This window comes from Onychomys torridus, chromosome 3 (genome assembly GCF_903995425.1).
Source record: "Onychomys torridus chromosome 3, mOncTor1.1, whole genome shotgun sequence".
NCBI classification, from domain to species: domain Eukaryota; kingdom Metazoa; phylum Chordata; class Mammalia; order Rodentia; family Cricetidae; genus Onychomys; species Onychomys torridus.
In genome coordinates this window covers 82301586-82321563 of record NC_050445.1, presented here as the reverse complement: position 1 = coordinate 82321563, position 19978 = coordinate 82301586, and the positions used below count along the sequence as shown (strand labels likewise).

At 39.4% G+C, this 19978-nt stretch overlaps 1 protein-coding gene across 5 annotated transcripts in view; it reads right to left on the bottom strand.

Annotated features, from left to right (window-relative positions):
• Positions 1 to 14688, bottom strand: part of Kmt2e (lysine methyltransferase 2E (inactive)) — a 74921-nt gene extending 60233 nt beyond the window's left edge. For 4 of the 5 annotated variants that reach the window (XM_036182067.1, XM_036182070.1, XM_036182071.1 and 1 more), the window contains exons 1-2: positions 13943 to 14688; positions 1534 to 1606 (exon numbers count right to left, since the gene is read on the bottom strand). The gene's annotated coding sequence lies outside the window, so the exon portion shown is untranslated. The remainder of the gene's footprint in view (positions 1 to 1533; positions 1607 to 13942) is intronic. The other variant, XM_036182068.1, reaches the window with a different exon arrangement.
• Between the last annotated feature and the right edge of the window lie 5290 nt (positions 14689 to 19978).

Below are 19978 nucleotides of genomic sequence, written 5' to 3'. Positions count from 1 at the left end.
AATGCACAAAATGAGTTTGCTCTACTGAGACATTACTGCTCTATATTTCCTTAAGATGATAAAGACTTAAACCAAACAATAGGCAGTAAACTATAATTTAAAGAGCCATCTTCCCTGGTAATGTTTTCTTCAGCTCAGCTTCTCTTATTTCATTTAGTGGAGTAATATTTCTAATCTAAAATTATGTATTTCATATGTAATTAATAGTATGTTCTTTTAAATATGCAATCTTTGCTAAATACACCTGATCTGTTCTAAATAGCAATGAAAATAAGTAAACTAACAGAGTGAAAAGCTTGTAATTAGCCTATTTCAAGAAATGGTTTATATCTGTGTGACTCTTGCTGTGTCTCTAACATAAAGTCCTCTACAAAGAGTTGATAAATGAATTAGAGAACCTGGGATGAAACTGCAGTTCTGGCCTCACAAACCAAATGACCTATCATCCTTTATAGCAAGAGCTACAAAAATTACCGTATGACATACATCTCTCTAAAAACACTCATGTTCAGAATAAAACATGTAATCATGTATAAAATGGAATTATAGACTCCTAGCTTTATTCTAAAGAAAAAATCTCAGCAATTCATTTACATGTCATCACGAGATTATAAAATGAAAACTATTTCATTATTTCTATTAATATAAAAGTTTTAGCCAGATAACTCATATTGCTGAAAAATCAACTGATAATAAAAACTGCAACTTTGCACACGCCTTTGATCCCAGCACTCAGCAGGCAGAGCTGAGGCAGGTGGATCTCTGTGAGTTTGAGGCCAGCCTGGTATACAGAGTAAGTGCAAGGACAGTCAGGACTGTTTCTTAGAGAAACCTTGTCTCAAAAAAACAAAAATAAATAAACAGCAACTTCATTAGGATCAAATCATTATCTCTAAAATGATCAAGAACAAAAATTTGGTCTGATGTCTTACATGGGTAATCCCAGCATTCAGGAAGGTAAGGCAGAACTACTGCAACTTCCAGGCCAGTATGGGCTATAGAGAAAGACACTGTTTCAAACAACAAAACACAGACACAGACACACACAAAAATAAGCTGGTGTGTAATGGTAATCCCAGCAGAGGGAGGGCTTTGCAAGGCAAGAGTATCATGAATGTGAGGTCAGTTTGGGCTGCACAGGGAGTTCAAAACCTGCTTAGACAACATAATAAGGAGGCTCTGTTTTGAAAAACAAAGGGCTAGAGATGTACAGCTCAATGGGAGACCATTTGCTTAACATGTGCAAGGCTATGGATAAAATCACCAGTACCACAGAAAAGAGACAGAAAGATAGACAAGAGGGGAAAGGAAGTGAAGGAGGGAATGTAGTAAGAAATCATCTTATCACACAGGTCTAAAAGGGGAACAGGGAATTTCAACATAATCCAAATAATTACTCCAAACTTTTATGTGCAAAGGTTAACAAAAAAAAAAAAAAAAAAAATCTTAACATCACCAACTGGCAAGATAGATACAGACAAAATACATGGAAAATAAATAGCAGCCAATAAAGAATAATATAAAAGGAAATACCATGAGATGTCTGGGAAATCAGAGGTCCAAGAAAGAATAAATGTCTTCACAAAACCTGCTATCCAGAATAGACCTAGAAACCAAGTGAACATAGGAGTATTGAGCTAATGTTAAATGGTATATGTTCTAGGTACTTCTGACTGAAATGGTACCCTCAAACAAGGAAAGCAGCAAAACTTATAAGAACAAATTAATTCTCTTATTTTTAAATACAAATGAACATAAACACAAGCAAAGGCAATAATTAAATACCAAATGAGAGGCTGGAGAGATGGCTTAGAGGTTAAGATGGCACCGACTGTTCTTCCAGAGGTCCTGAGTTCAATTCCCAGCACCCACATGGTGGCTCACAACCATCTGTAATGAGATCTGGCACCTTCTTCTGTATCCACAATAAATAAATCAATCTTTAAAAAAAAAACAAAAAACAAATAAAACTAAAAATCAACTGGAAGAGCAAATATTAAAAACAAAAACAATAAAAAGAGTAAGAACAAAACACACACACACACCGCCTACTGGAAAAATGGGCAGGACTAAGGGAGGCTGCTTTTAAGATCATGGCAAAGGGCAAAGGGCTGAGGATATAGCTAAGCAGAGTGCTTGACTAGCAGGAAGGAGGTCCTAGGTTTGATCTCTATCATCAAATAAACCAGGACTGGTGGTGCATGCCTATGTCTCAATACTCAGAAGGGTCATGAGTTTAAGGTTGTCATTGGCTATACAGTGAGTTCAAAGCTAACCTGGTAGTCATAAGATCCTGTCTTAGGGGCAAGAGAGAGACAAGGACAAAATCTGAAACTGCATGGTCCATGTAATAGCTTCCAAGTGTAAAGAAAACATTAAACTGGATGTTTTCAGCAATACTATTGAATGAACTATTGAAACACGTATGCATAAAGCTGGAAGAATCTCAAGGGAATTATACTGAGTTTTTTTAAAAGTCAGTCTTGCCGGGCGGTGGTGGCACACACCTTTAATCCCAGCACTCAGGAGGCAGAGGCAGGTGGATCTCTGTGAGTTTGAGGCCAGCCTGGTCTACAGAGCTAGTCCAGGACAGGCTCCAAAGCTACAGGGAAACCCTGTCTCGAAAAACAAACAACAAAAAATAAAAAATAAAAAAATAAATTAAAAGTTAGTCTTATTCCTGGGAATGGTAGCTCAGACCAGTAATTCCAGTACTTGGCAGACCCAAACACAAGGATTTTCTTGAATTCACAGTTAGCATGAAGTATAGAGACCCTGCCTAAAAGAGTAAAGAGCTACATAACTGAAAAGTACATATTTATTGCCAGGCGGTGGTAGCACATGCCTTTAATCCCAGCACTCAGGAGGCAGACGCAGGCCTCTATGAGTTCGGGGCCAGGCTGGTCTACAGAGGGAGTTCCAGGAAAGCCAGAAGTACACAGAGAGTAAACCTTGTCTTCAAAAGCCAAAAAAAAAAAAAAAAAAAAAAAAAAGTACATATTTATAAGGACTGAAGTTCAGTCTTCAGCATCCATTTCAGGCAGCACACAACTGTCTATATCTAGAGCTCCAGGAGGATCTTACACCTCTAGTCAATTTGTGTGTGTATACACACACACACACACACACACACACACACACACACACGTGCACGTGCACAAAACTGAGGTACCGCCCTCAACACATAATTAAATCTTAAAATAAAACTTAAAATTCAGTCCCAAAAGATTATATACTGTAAAATTTTATTTATATAACATTCTTAAAATAATAAATTATAGAAATGGAGAACAGATACATAGGGGGAGGAAAGAAGTGGGCATAGTTCTATAAGAAGAACATTCCAAGCATCCTGGTGATAGAATTTTTCTAACAGTGATGGTGGAAAAAGGTACCCACATATGTAGTCAGAAATTCACACAACAAAGTAGTACAAGTAAAATGGGGACTTTTTAGAAATAAAATGATGTTATATTAGTCAGTATTCTAATTGTATTATAATTTTGCAAAGGAAAAGCGGAGTTAGTTGGTTGCATTATGTCAACATCAGTATTCTGGTTGTTGTACTATATTACAATTTTGCAACATGTTACCATTGATGTTAAAGGAGATACAGAATCTCTTTATATCCTTTCTTATAACTACCTATTGAATCTAATTTACCTTGAAATTAAATTTTTAATTAAAAAGTAACATTGAGTGTTGGCCAGGGGTCTCAGTGGTTAAGAGGCCTTGCTGAATTTTCTGAGGTCCTAACTTCAATTCCCAGCATCCACAGTGGCCAACTCACAAGAGCCTGTAATACTAGGACCAGAGAATCCACAGGGCATCAACACATGTGGTGTGTATGCACACACATACAAACACATAAACAACACAAGAGAGAGACAGACAGACAGACAGAGAGAAAAAGAGACAGAGATATAAATAAAAAAGAAACCTTTAAAAAAATAACATTGTGGTCTTTGGGGTTTTGGGTGTGTGTGTGTGTGTGTGAATATTGGTAGTAACATCCGACTAATAAGATTCAGAAATCTTAAGCATAAATAATGTTTTGATACAAAAGTGAAAAATGGTTTTAATCTTCTATACTTTTTCCAGTGTATGCCAGTATCAACCTGATGGGCTCTGTTTAAATGGATTCTATTAATCAAACAAAAACAAAAACCTAGAAGACTAAAGTTGCTTTTAAGATCATGTCAAGGGCAAAGAAAGAGCTGGAGCTGTGGCTGTATGTAGCTTAACAGAGTGCTTGCCTAGCAGAAAGGAAGTCCTAGGTTTGATCCCCAGCATCACATAAAACAGGAGTGGTGGTGCATGCCTGTAATCCCAGTACTCAGGATTTGACTACACAGAAAGACTGATGTCTGTTAATGGGGATAGTAAGCATTTGTGCCTCGTTTTCTTTCTGTATGGCTAAATAGATCTGCACATCCTCCAAACTATCAGTTAAAATACTGATGAGGTGAGACAGTTGACTTGGAGTAGCACTTGTTCATCTTGCAGAGGACCAAAGCTCAATTCCTAGAATCCACTCAGGCAGCTCACAACTCCCTGCAAAATCAGCCCATTGGATCTGACACTCTTCTCACACACACACACACACACACACACACACACACACACACACACACTGTCTCTCTCTCTCTCTCTCTCTCTCTCTAATCTTGACAATATATCCAGGTTGTCCTGGCTCCATACTAATAATATTCTAATATACAAATCCTTTGGGTATACAAGGATTCATTCTTTTCTTTTTCTTTTTTTTCAACCATTGCATACCCCAATCATTTTGCAAATGCTCTAAAGTCATTCTCTTTTTATTTTATTTTTTTTTCTTTCTCACTCTATGAAAAACACTACTAAACCTTCAGGAACCTTTAAGCTGTCTCCACTTTCAAACTAAATAATCTGTGCCTCAAAACTATTGGGGATACATAGTAGACTCAACCTCCTGAGGGCAGTTTCTTGGTCATATACAAAAAAAAAAAAAAAAAAAACAAAACCCTGACAATATTATTAGAAGACTATTCCAGTTATAAAACCTGTTTCACAAAATCTTTTCAACCTTCTTAGCTTCTCAAATATATTACTTGTAGTTTTAATGACCAGTTTTCATTTTGTCACATTATTTTGAAACAGCTAGGAGATAGTTTTTACAATGAGTCCCATACACCCCATACAAACCAAAAACCAAAACAAACAAACAAAAAACTGAGATATTTATGCATCTGCCCTCAAAGCCTAGAATTTGGTGGCTAAGATACCCACTTAAGTTAACTAAACCACAATTTCCTTCTCTCACACTTATAAACATTAGATGAATATGAACTCATAGTATTACTAATGTAGCTGTCCCTGAAGGCTCAGCCTTCTCCATTACTAATCTCAACCATGAATTCAACAACCATTCATCCTGTTTGGTTTTATCCCCAATCTTATATAGAATATATTGTATTGAAATAACTGTTATCATTTCAAAAATCAAACCTTCAAAGTACAACTTCCTCTTACACATACTTTCTTCTATTCTTTCATCCATCCATCCATCCATCCATTTTTGAGGCAGGGTCTTTCTTTATAGTGCCGGCTGTACTGGAACTCTTTATGTACACCAGGCTGGCCTTGAATTCAGAGATCTTCCTGCCTCTGCCCCTTTTTATCATTTTGTTTTGTTTAAAACAGTTTCACTGTTTATCCCTGATCATTCTGCATACTAGACAAATACTCTACATCCTCAAGAAAAAAAAAATTGCCTTTGTAAATACTCAACATGTAGTAGTACATGTATATATTTGCATATTTATTTATTTAGTTTGTCTGCACATGTGCTCACGAACACGTGTGTACCAGGATACTTCGCTTTTTTTTTAATTTTTATTTATTTACATTTTATGTATGAGTGCTCTGCATATATAGCTGTAGGCCAGAAGAGGGCATCAGATCCTATTACAGATGGTTGTGAGCCACCATGTGGTTGCTGGGAATTGAACTCAGGACCTCTGGAAGAGCCATCTCTCCAGTCCCCTGCTTTTTTTTCTTTCCTTTTTTTTTTTTTTTTCTAATTTTTAACTAAAAAGTGGAGCTGTCAATTTGCAATGTTTTTGTCAATTATTTAGTTCTAGAGGTACTGTGAAGTACCTCTGAATATTGCCCCCCCCCCAAAAAAAAGCACTTTTGAGATGTGGAGTGGAGAACAGCAAATAAGCCAACTACAATGACAAATAGGTATGAAAACATACATATTTGACCCATTAAATATAGTAAGAAAATTTAGTATTTGGGGCTATATTATAGCCTCCCCTCCACACATCATAAACACCTTCTCTGACAACACCCCCTTAACCAAGCACAACTAATAACAAGAAGCAAGACAAAGAATGGAGACTCTATGACACCTTGCTACTTTCTGTGAGACTCACTAGATTTAAATAAAGCCCGAGATTTCCCTATATAACCTTATAACAAATCCTTTACTTAAGCTAGTTCTAGTTGATATCTGTTGCCTACAGCAAAATCAAACCTAAAATTACTATTTTAGGTTTATGAGACTTAAGACTTGAGAAGTAGGAATAAACTGTGAGCTCCTTCAAGGTGAAGATGAGCTTATCTCTGTACCCTTAGTACCAGGAAAAGAGAGGCTATTCAAATTAATCTGTTGTATAGCCTTCAAAATGTTAGGTGGAGGCTTAACACATGTCAATCAACCAATCAAGCAGCTTTGTTCTAAAAGAAGCAGCAGGGAACAGTTCCAAATAAGACAATCTTATTTTCTGAATGAGCATTACCTACATATTTGACCAATCTCAAAGTCCTATCAATTTATGGCTACTGAAGATAGTTCCAATCACTGAAGTTAGTAACATTAAGACCCTTCAAATCGGGGCTGGAGAGATGGCTCAGTGGTTGAGAGCACTGACTGCTGCTCTTACAGAGGACCCTGGTTCAATTCCCAGCACCCACATGGAAGCTCACAAATGCCTAAGCCTTCTGACACCCTCATACAGACATACATGCAAGTGAAACACCAATGAACATAAAATAAAAATAAAAATAAAAAAAGACCCTTCAAATCTTGTATCACTTCACATACCTACCCATGTAAACTCACAAGAAAGTTACATTTATTAGTGTGTTACACAAGAAAACAAAACTATTAGAAGATATACACTCTCTTAATATACACTCTCCTTTTCTGTGAACCCATGAGGGAGAAAAAAAAAAAAATCCAAAGCTGTATCAGAATATACTGCATACATACACACACACAATCTATTTCCAATTTAAAAAAAAGAAAAAAAGAAAAAGAAAAATCAAACCTACGTTTTCATTTTGTGACACTATCCCAAATGGTAGTGTGGCTATTACCACTAAATATAAATACTATTTGCTCATTTCAGTTAGAAAAAAATTAGTGAGTTCCAGGACAGCCAGGGCCCCATGTTTAATAAAGAAAGGAAAAAAACAAAACACACACACACACACACACACACACACACACACACACACACATTCTAAAGCTAGAATTAAAATATCCAAAAACAACACAAATTTTTAAAAATGCTTGCAGATAAAATGTTTAATAAGCCAAGCAATGGTGGTACATGCCTTAAATCCCAACACTCAGGAGGCAGAGACAGGCAAATCTCTTTGAGTTTGAGGCCAGCCCAGTCTACAGAGATAGTTCCAGGATAGCCAAACGACAGTCAAGGCTACACAGAGAAACCCTGACTCAAAAAACAAAACAAAACCAAAAGTTAATTACATAAATTTCAAAATTATCTTACAGGTTCAGGAGGCAAAGGCAGGCAGATCTCTTATGAGTTTCAGGCCAGCCTGATCTACATACCAAGTTTCGTGCCAGTCAGGGCTACACAAGAGAGAGAGAGAGAGAGAGAGAGAGAGAGAGAGAGAGAGAGAGAGAGAGAGAGAGAGAGAGAGAGAGAGAGAAGTTATCTTACAGGGCCATTAAGATAGATAGGCTCTGCAGGTAAACACTACACAAGCTTGAGGCCTTTGAAAACCAACTACTGAAAGCTGTCCTCTGACCTCAACAAGGCATACACATGTCCTCACCCATATACACCCCCCGCTACTTTACAAAATTACTTTATATACAAATTTAAAAAATAAAAAAAATTAAAAATTATCTTCAAATGCCATAAAAGGAAGCAAACTAAATCCCACTGTCATATCTTAAGCTTTCTGTCCCCAGCTCTGCTCAGACCTTAATTACCACAACAACCAAGCTGGCATTGATACAGGTGTGATTACTCAATATTCTTTCTCAATAATAAACTTCAGGACTGAAAAAGTGCCCCTTCTTTTTGATTAAGTCTACATTAAGTAACCTAAGAGTTACTAGAAATTGCTTTTCTTCCCCAGTTGTAAAAATACAGGAGAAATAAGTGAGATTTTGTTTCTATAGTGGGGGCAGGGAGCAGGACTAGGGATTGAGAGCTTCATGCATGGGCAACAATGAGGCGCAGCCCTAGCCTTCTTTTATTTTTAACTCTTTAAATTTAAATCCAACATAATATGTTTCATTACATTTTCAAACATGTGTTCATTATACTCTGTTCTAACTCATCCCATTCTTCCTGCTATTCTCCTGACTCTCTGGCTGCTTGTTTTCATATCACATGGATTCTATTACCCTCCCCCAACTCCCTTGTTTCTCATTTTCTTAGACCCAGATTTCACATTTCACTTTTAAGAACAACAAAAAAACCAACATTTTAAAATTTTGAGTAAGTAGCTGATTATTTACAAATTGAATCGATGTTTGACAAGTCATTATCTACACATTAGAAGACTCCTGGGCCTGGGGATATAGTCTAGTAAACAGAGTGCTTGCTTAGCATATGTAAAGCCCTGGGTTCAACCCCTAACACATCAACCAGGTCTGGTGGTACACCACTGTAATCCTAGTATTTAATAGTAGAGACTGAAAGATCACAAGTTTAAGGTTGTCCTAGGCTAACATAGGCAAATTCAGGTGAGTCTGGGATACATGGGACCCTGCCTCAAAAATTAACTAAAACCTTAAATACTTTATATGTAAATAATGAAATGAGATTTCTAATAACACTGTAAAATTCACCCAACATGAAAATGGCTTTCTTAAACTGTCTACAATAAACTGACCAAGAGGAAAAAACAACTGATTTTATATCACGTGAATTTTTACAAGGATTTTTCTGATTCTGATTTAAGAAGCACTGTAGTCACTAAACAGTAAGAAACTTTTCATATGCTTAAAGATACAAATATTTCATCTGTATTAGTTAATCTGGGTCACCAATATTTAATTTTTTTAAATTTATTTATTCATGTAGTTTATGTATATGGGTATTTTGTCTGCAAGTGCATCTGCACACCAGAAGATGGTAGCAGACAATTGTGAACTGCCATGTGGGTGCTGGGAATTAAACTCAGGACCTTCGGGAGAGCGGTGAGTCCTCTTAACCATTGAGCCACCTCTCCAACTGTATTTAATTTTGTTTGTTTGTTTGTTTTTTGTTTTGCGAGACAGGGTTTCTCTGTGTAGCTTTGCGCCTTTCCTGGATCTCCCTCTGTATACCAGGCTGGCCTTGAACTCACAGAGATCCACCTGGCTCTGTCTCCTGAGTGCTGGGATTAAAGGCGTGCGCCACCACTGCCTGGCATTTAATTTTTAATTTAGCACTCAGTCTACAAGTTCACAATAATAAACAATTTCTCGGATTCATGATATGTTTTCTATAACATACTTATAGCTTAACAGCAATAGGTCAATCTTTGATTAATACTGTCTACTTCTAATAGTGCAAAACAATTTCAACCACAAATACTGCTCTTTCATATTAAATAAATATTTAATTAATACAAAAACAATCAGTTCAGCATTAAGGAAATAAGGTTCCTTCCAATATTTCTTAATGACAAAACAGGTAATAAATTTGAGTCACTTGGAATCTTGAATTCAGCCCAAAGCTAATAATATCACACAGCAATGTTTGAAGCAGGTAGATCCTTCCTATTACTTGGGCAGTAACTAAAAATGTATTTTGTCATAAAGTAAAAATAATTTTCATGGAACACATGTACTTAACATTTTCTCTGAGATATAATAAGAAACAGTCTCTGGTTAACCCATTTTGAAGTACATGTTTAAATTAAAGCTTTAAATCCAACAAATAAATGAGCACTTATCATCTGTTAAGAATAAGTCTTTTAGAAACAAAAAGTATTATACTTTATTAAAATGTTTTTAAAATAATATACTGTCTTTTCAGACAACTGCATACTACTAATGCTAATATCCCCCAATTAGTTCTGATAACTCTTCAAATTCCATTGCTATTTAAATATAGATATTTAAGAAGGTAAAATTTTACATAGCAAATGTTTCATAAATGCAAATACGCATAATTACTTTATAACTAAGTAAAAATAAACATTTTTTTTTACATTTAAACATTACCACAGTAGTTCACATCTATGTTTCAATAGCAATTTCCAAAAAAGCAGAGCTGTTAGGATTTTCTAATACACCTTTGAAAATAAAACTATAGGTTTAAGAGATTAATACACAAAAATGAGTACATTATTCTTATAATTAAGATACTAATTAAGAAGTAATAGTTGCCCTCATCAATCAGTGAAGCTTCTCTGGCTGGAAGAAGGGAGGACAAGCCAGAGGAGCATTACTACTAACCAGAGGAGCATTACTACTAACCATAACCATTATTAACAGCTATTATTGTTGCTATGACTCTAGAGTTGAAGGAAATGGAAATGGGCAAAAGTTATCAATTTAAATAGGAATCAAAGAGATACTTTATAAAGACAAAAAAAAACCAAGTATGATCAAAATGCAGTCTCTGAAAATAACTTTTTTTAAAAGTAATTTTACTCTATTATAGCTTTTCTACAATTCCACTTGAACAGAAAAATATGTAATCACTCCAACTCAGCTATCCTAGGAACAAAGACTGTTAAGTTTCCTCCCAAGAGATAAAGTGTTTCAAAATTCTCTGGGAACAGAAATGAAACACAACTTGCTAAAAAATTCACCTCCTCCATCCTAACTTATACAACAGCTGTGTTGTTTATATACTGAAAATACGGTACTGTCGTTTAACACTTAAAAATTACTCCTGATTTTACAGGAGTCAAAAGTCAAAAATTACTCCTTATTTTACAAAACCCAAAACGAAGCTTTTCTTGTTTCTAACAATGTTTTTATGTGAATCCTAGTTAGCCAATTATTTTACATCTAAACCTGACCAACATCAACATCAAGAAAACTACAGTATGTATAGACAGACAGTGTTCCCTCTTATTGCTACATAAATTTATAAAACATTGATTTCATGTACTGGACAGGAAGATCAAATACCATCAAGTAAAAAGTACCAAACTTGTTCTAAATTACAAATCTTAACCATGGAGCTCATAAACTGTATCTAGGGTCTAGACTCACACACTCAAGAGTATTATGTAAATAAGTGACCCGGAATTCCAATACAAACTCACTCACTATCCACCAACATTTCATTATATAATATTTCAAAGCCTCTAAGTATGGTTCTGTACTTGAACTGTCTTCAAGGGTAAAACTCACTGGGATATAAAACTGCCTAATCCCATTATTTCCACAGTTATTTTGCAGAATGTACCTTATCATCAACTAGTTCATATATTCACAATACGAAGTACAACCTGTTCTAGGGTTTACACAATAAAGGCTCACGAAAAGATGTGTGCTCTCCAACCTTTTTAAGTACTACTGGATTGAAAGGCACTCATCTCCCAGTTGCTGCACAATCAGAAAGCTCGTTAAACCACACTAATGGCCCAATCATATCTTACTACTTAGTTCAACCAAGAAAGAAGACAGCCCTCCCAGTATGCAAATAAATTGTAATCAACCACACTTTCCAAAGTACAGTTAAATAACACCTGACACTTAATTTTCTGTCTCAGTCTCGAAGATTTTGACAATGGCATAAAATGGATTCAAGATCCTATTATGGCAATGGTTTTATTTAAGGTCTATTAAAACAGAGTAATTCCACAATCCCATAATAGGCAAATGGGCATGGGGAAGGGAATCAAGACCAAAGCCTTTTTTTTTTTTTTTTTTAACTTACATAATGATGATAGCATGCAATAAGATGAATTGAAGAGGCAGCAAGGCATGGAGTGTCACCTTACCAAATATACAACCAACGGGAAACTATTAAAGCTTTAAATGCAGGAGAAAAACAGAGGCAAGACACGATAGTGAGGAGAAAAGCATCCTTATGTCTAGTGAAGTGACAGGTTTGGGGCTGTTTGTACAGCTCCCGAAAAAATTCACTCTGAAACAAAATTCAAAAACCTGAAATACACAAAATCAGTTAAGAGTTATATGTTTAACTGAAGACAAAAATTCTCAATCATGTAAAATGGCTTACATTTGACAAAACATTTTACTTTGACATACTAGATAAAAATGGGTGATTTAAGGCCAACATAAACTACTACCTGTACTTAAATAAATTTTTAATGTTTAAAAGTCCCTTGACTATGGAATTTTCAAGGACAAATGTTTTTATTTTTTTCAAAAGTTGTGTTGTTTTATTTGTCTCTCAGGAAAAACCAATAAAATTAATCAGCTAAAACACAGCATTATAAGTTGTAGTAAAATTGACGAATTTTTGTAAATGGTTTGGAGAAGAGGGGAGAGACAAGCCCAATCTTTTTCATGTAAACATAATAAGCCTGTAATATGCTGCAGACAAACGCACTGCATGGGGTGTGGAGGACCCGAGCTGATTAGATTACCACAACATCAGCCTGGGGCCGCCATTTTTAGAATCTGTAAAGGACAAAAGAGGGAAATTACAGTTTTCACTCTCCATCTCAGAAATTAAAGGGAAAGGGGGACCGTTTCCCACTTAGGTATTGCTAACTCCAACCTAGAGCTGAATACACCTAACTTAATTCTCTCCAAGGTCTCCAGAACTCCAAACACTATATTATTCCCATCTCTAAACAGTGAATAAAATAAGCCTCATAGAAATTTACTCTAGGACTAACTCCAGTGATTTCACTTTGACTTTAAATTTGATCATTCTTGAGAGACAGTCTAGATAAGGGCGTATCTAGGCGGAACTAAGGCCAGTGAAGCAAGCACCCGGGATTGTTTTTTCTCTCCCTCCTCCCCAGTTTAGCACAGGGAACCGTTTGTTTCTCATCTCTATCTGCTGCCACTGCGTTGGTGCCAATCCTTCGGTCAAAATAAGCTTTTCTGAAATGAGCCATATTGTGGATTCTTAGGCTTTGGCACAGTAGAGGACGGCAGTAATGCAAGAAGAGCGGGGGAGGAGACTGGGAAGGCTGGGGTGACCACCTTAGGGGCGGGTTTACCCTCTCCCGGAGAGGATGAGGAGCTGTCTCTCTCCTACAAAGAGAGATGCCCAGGGCGTTCTTTTAACCCCTTTCATATTTAGGATTACACTATGCCAGAGAGTGACAAGGAATAAAGGCAGGAAGAAGAAAACGAGGCCTAAACGTCTTAGCTCAGCACCCAAACAAGATGCAGCTAGAGGAGACAGAGCTGGCAGCTCCTGGGACCTCTCCGACACAAGCCCTATAGCAGTCACAAGCCGTCTTCTTCACCCCGGTGGCCGAACCCACTGCCAAGGAGGAGGGCGCCCCCTCCCCAACTCCCACTCCCAAGGGGGTTAACTGCCAGTTTCCCCTTCCACTACCCTAAAACCCGCCATAATGCCTCCGCCGGGGACAGACAGGAGAAAGGACAAATGCCATTTCCACAAGCGACGTCCGACCCCAGCCAAGGCGCCCGAGCCTGTGTGGACGCCGGGCTCCCGAAGGACAGCGGCCCCTTCCCCGGAGCCCTAAGTGCCCCCACCGTGGACCCCACGACTCCACGGACACGACAAGCACTGACCTGTGATGTTCACACACCAGACACCCGAACCCTGTTATCGGCTCGACCCCCGACGAGTCTCTCCACACCTCCACGCTCGGACGACCCCCGACGACAGCCACTGCGGATTAGAAGCGGCTCCACACCCCCTCCCCAGGCAGCAGCGCCTAGTGTCTTCCCTGGGAAGCGAGGAGTCGGGCGCTGCGGACCGCGGCAGGAATGCTGAGGAGACGGCGAGGCTGCTCCGAGTGACTATGCCCCCTCTGCTGCCGCTCCCGACCTCAGGCTCGATCTCCGACTCGGCCCCCTGTGCCCGCTCAGTGTCACTGCTTCTCGCTCTGGGAAAATGGCGGCGACGGCGGCGGCGGCGGCGGCAGCGGCGGCGGCGGCGGCGGCGGCAAGCGCACGGGGCCCGCCCGCCCCGCTCCGCAGGGGCAGGGGGGAGGGGACGAAGCTACTCGCCGCCATCTTGTTTATGGGCGGCCTCCTGGCGCGGCCTCTTCGCCGAGCCGTGGAGACGTCACGCAGGAGGCCGCGAGCTGGCCAGACGCTCCATCTTTTTCACAACAGGTGCATTCAGCCATTCGCCGACGGTTGTGGAGGTCTCGCTAGCTGGTGGGCTTGGCTCTTTACCCGTTGTCCCTGAGTAGCCCTCAAGTCTGGATGTCGGTGAGCCTGAGGATGCCACTAGTAGGTACAAGGATGACAGCAGGGACGGGGACGACCCCCCGCCCATCGCTTCCTAAAGTGATGCACTGGCTCCCACCCCCAAGCAGCCTTGTCCTGGCCGCCCCCTCCCCCGCCCTAGTCTGGCCTGCCGGCGCAGGGTGAACCGGGTTGGGTTGCCACTCGACGCCCACTAGTGGCTGAGGAGGCTCCAGTGCGCAGGCTCCGGGCACCGGATAAAAGCGGAGCTGGCGAGTCCGGCGCCGTCACGATGGAGGAGCAAGAAACGGAAGAGGTCGGGGGGAGAAGCCGCAGAAAAAAGTGCAGCCATCGTCAGCGCCGCCTCCCTGCCACCGTGTAAGGGGTAAAAGCTGCCGTTGCTGCTGCCGGTGCAGTTGCCGCCGCCTCCTAAACTTCTTAGCAGCGGGGAAGGATTCCCCAGTCGCGGAACAGTGTGCTGGGAGGGGAGCGGGAGTTCATTTGTGTGGCGGTGATTAAACGGGGGAGGGGGGCAGAGCTGGTTTCTCGAAGCGAAAGGGGGATACCAAGGAATAAAACAGGTTTCCCCACTAAAATCACACAGCAATTACGGGTCTGGCTTTCCGGGCCTTTCCCCGAAATGGCGGTTTCCGTCTTCTTGGCCCACAGCACGACCTTGGGTGCTCTGTAAGAGGAGTGGGGAGAGGCAGAGCGGTGGCAGCAGCCAATCGGCACCTGATGATTTCTGTCGGGTGCGTCAGGATTGGCTGGCGATGACCTCATGCTGCAGCAGCGGGTGGGGCCAAAGTCGTCGGGAGAGTCTGTAGCAAAGGCAGAGAGGGAGAAGTGATGACGGTGATCGTTGTCGCCGCGGCCTCTTTGGAACCCAAGCAATGGCGAAGGAAGTCTCAAGGCTCTTCCCTGATCATTTGCTCCTCTCCCTGCGCGAGGTGAGGGCCCTGGCTCGGCCTCTGCGAGACTTTGGGGCGCTAGCGCGGCCGTGGAGGCGCGATTTCTCCTATGACTTTTGTAACTGCGTCAGGGCAAGATGGCGCTTGGTCTCCTTGGGGCGCGGGGGGAGAGGCACGTCCACCGCCGCCGCAGCGCATGTGACCGGCTGCATTCCTGTGGGGTTTGGCTGCGACCCAGGCTGGGGCGGGGGAGGGGACGGTGGTGCGGTCGGCGTTGGCTGCCTCAAGAGGAAGAAATGACTGAAAGCGCTTCCCCTCCCCCACAAAGCAGAACAGCTGCGTCTCCCGGGGGAAAGCCCCCAGAGGGACACTCCTTTCGGGGTGTGCCAGCTGTTAGTGGAGGAGAAGGTTTGACGCCCTATTTTCTCATCTGCCTTTCTCCTTGCTAAGTGTACTTATGTAAGGTGACAGTTCCCTCCTGTGAACCAACTAGGAAGCCCTGTGGGTGACTGGGCTGGGTAACAAGGACAGGCTGGGCCTGTTGATTCTTTCAGGCAAAACACAAGGTTTCTCAGCTCTGAATAGAGTACACTCAAAAGGTTGGAAGCAAGTGAGTAACACTCAGGAACACTTCAGTTTCCTAGACTAGACAAGCAATGAGAGACTGTATCTTAGTCTGAATTTAAGGGCCCTTTCAAACTTTCTTTTCCTTATATACTTTGTATTCATTTCCCTCCCTGACTGAACATCCGGTTTGAATGTTTAACCTCTTAATAGTGAGGGTTGCCTTTTCAAATATAAGTATCCTTAGTAATAGAGAATACCAGCTGCTGGTATTTTGTTCTGTATTAAACTAAAAGGTCGTTTTCAAAACTTGACGTTGCATTTATATCGTCCTTGTTTTTAAAAATAAAAAAATGGAATTACAAATGCTTCTGGTAAATATTATTCGCTAAAGTTCTCCAATCTGCATCTTTAAAGCACATTTGTAATAGCATAAGGTGTATTTTTAGTGGGACTTAAGGGATGAGGGTGAGATTTGGTTTTGCTATTTAATAGTCTAGGCTGGATTGGAACTCATACGCCTGTCCACGCCTATTGCTAGGACTGCAGGTTCTATCTACCTGGGTTAGACTATGTCTATGGGAAGTAACAACAATATGTTACTTCCTTTATTTTTTAGTTGTAGGGTCTTTTTTATAGTTGGGGAACAAGATTTGGTTTGTAGCATTGTATTTGTGGATGTTTTTGTTAAGTAACTGAATGTGAGTGAACTAAAAGAAACAGTATTTTAAATGTAAATAGTTAGCCATTACAAAGAGTTTAACAAATTCAAAGCCCCCCCCATCTATTTAAACTGGTATTTTGTATAATTGTGGAATAATCTTTTTGTTTTCTGTGTGTAAATCCCATTGCTTCTTTACATCATTTTTCTTAGAAGTTAAATAGGAAGACATTATAATTTTCAAAGGATTCTCAAATTTTGTTTTAATAAGGAAGAGAAGCCATTTTCTAGGCTAATAGAAACAAATCCTTTGTACTCCTTGCTCTCATTCTTTGTTTGTTGACTCCTATGAAGTTCATGAAATCTTAATTAATTAATTTATTTATTTCTGAGACAATTTCTCCGTGTAGTTTTGGTGCCTTTCCTGGAACTCACTCTGTAGCCCAGGCTGCCCTTGATCTGAACTCACAGAGATCCACCTTTCTCTGCCTCCCAAATGCTGGGATTAAAGGCGTGCATGCACCTGGGGTTGGGGATTTAGCTCAGTGGTAGAGGTAGAGAGCAAGACCCTGGGTTCGATCCTCAGCTCCAAAAAAAAGTCATGCACCACCACCGCCCGGCTCTTAATTTTTCTTTAAATTTTTTAAAATGGCATTTTCAAACTGGAGAGCTGGGCATGGTTGCACAAGCTTAATCCCAGCTTTTGGGAAGCAGGGACAGGAGAAAGAGATTCGAGGCCATTTTTTTCTACACAGTGAGTTAGAGTGCCAGCCTATGTATGTGACCCTGTCAACTATTATTCATTTTTATTGTAGTTCTAACTTCAGAGTTGTGGGTTCGTTATTAAAGCTTCAGGGACTAGAGACTTTCTGAATTGATTAAAAATTCCAAGCGTGTTTCTTTTATTAAGAACTTTCTTTTCCAGTAATCTCAAAAAATTGCCATATTTATACTACCTTTATTTTTATTTAAATGTTCGTCTCTGGCTTACTTGTAATCTTAACTAGGACTGTCCATAACAGATTTGTTGATGTGCTAAAATACCATCTCAAAATATCATACCTGTGCATTTGTCCCACTGTCTGAAATAAACTGTCCCACTTCCAGATAACACAGCATTACCATGCCTCTTAAAACTTCTCTACTCCTAAATGCTTAGGGCCATTGTTCATATTAGTGACCAGTCCCACTGATGAGTGTTTGGGTGTACATGCATGCTTCTTTAGAGATTATAAGATTAAACACTAGTGGACTATAGGCTGTAAAAATACTGGTTCTCAAACTTTTCAAAAAGCTGTTTTGACCAGAGTTTCGATGAGAGGAAAAGATAAGTTTCATCTACAAACTTACCAGTAGTGTATAAAAACAAATGGGTACATGGATGGATTTATGATTTTTTTTTTATTTCTTGATATATTTGGAAGTTTATCAAGGTATAGAGCCTTGTTTACTCAAATATTAGACTCAATTTGCAGTGGCTTTGTTTAATTCTGTTGCTTAAATTATGTCAGTGTGACAACTTCTAGTGGCTATAGGTTTTAGTGAACAGAAGATTGCTGGTCCAGTAAGAGGGTTTATTAACATGATAATGTGAAACTGAAAACTCATTCAATCAAGTCTGAATATTGGTTGTTCATTGTCTGCTCTTATAGATGTGTGGGTATATTGTATGTATTCATTTGACACATTTACCAAAATAAATGAGACATTCAGAGTGAGAAAACATTCCACTTAAACTTTAATTTTGAAATTCCCCTGTGTGTTTCAACCATGCCACTAACATTTATTTAGTGTCCTCTTGGAAATACAAACGATGTAAAGATTCATATCTGAAGATGATTGGTACTAAAATCATTTGATAGACAAATACGATGTTATGGTTCTTTGGGCTTGGTGGCAGATGCCTGTAATCACAGTGCTTAGGAGGTGGAGTACATCTTGAGCTACATGAGATCCTGTTTCAGACAGATTATAGCTAAATATGCACATGGTCTTTTGAGTTTGTCTTTTAAGAAGATGAATTCGATGTTACCTGCCTATTCCTGGATAATACGTTTTAATAGTAACTACTCAACTCCATATTTGAAGATAGGACTCTTAAGATTCTAAATACTTAATGAGTTGTAGATAACTTGAACCCAGTTCTATTTTTTGTTTGTTTTTTAACAGAGAGGTGGAAGCAGAAGGATCAAGGGGTTCAAGGCCAGCCTGGGCTACATGAGACCTTGTTTCAGAAACAGTTACAACAGAAAAAAACAAACCAAAAAAACAGTAAATTTAGTCCTAAATAACCAAAAACAATTTGAAAGTTTCCTGCATGCTGCTAGCCAAAAAGTGGATTCCATATCTCTGTTCCGTTTAACGTTTAGATGGGCAGTGGTGGTGCAAACCTTCAATCCCAGCACTCAGAGAAGAAGCAGGCGGGTCTCAGTGAGTTTGAAGCCAGCCTGGTCTGTAGAGCTAATTCCAAGACACAGAGAAACCCTGTCTTGAAAAACCAAATAAAATAAAATAAAAACTTTAGATAATTATGTTTCTCAGAGTGGAATTTCATCTGAGAATGAAAGAAACCAGTATTATACCATTTCACTTAAGTGAAGCAAAATAGGAAGGTAACAAGTATAGAGACGCCATAGTTCTCTGAAATTATTTTTAGATGAGCTAATGTCATATTTATTATTCTGACTCTAAAGTGTTATACTTCTATAAATATGTGTTAACCATATATGTAGTTAAAAAGAGAAGGGGTGATTCCTTTAATATCCAGTATAAATTCTCAACTTTGAATTCTGAAACAGCTAGTGAGGAAGGACATTCGTTTGCTTGGAGAGGTGAATAGTACTTCAAATAAAATTTGTAAATCTACCAAGTTTGTGAGTATTTGTCCTATTATAGTTGGATTATTTCTGACTTTGTATTTCTTGGCATTTCCCTTCCATGTTTGTGTTGCCATAAATGTTACATTAGGCATTTATATATTATACATAATGTAAAATTTTGAGTTTTGTTTTTCTCCTTTAGTGTAAACACTGCTGCAAAACAGAATTTTCTTCGTATGTATTTATATGTTTGTGCATACAGAGGAGCCATAAATGTGTGCAGATGTACACAGAGGCCGGAGGTCAACAGCAACAGTACCATTCCTCAGCTGCATCCACTTTTTAAATGTTTGAGACAGCTTCTTACTCCCTTAGAACAATTGGGCCTGCCTGGCTGGCCTCCAAGCCCCAGTAGTAATCTTCTTGTCTCTCTCCAACACCCCCATATACCCTAGTT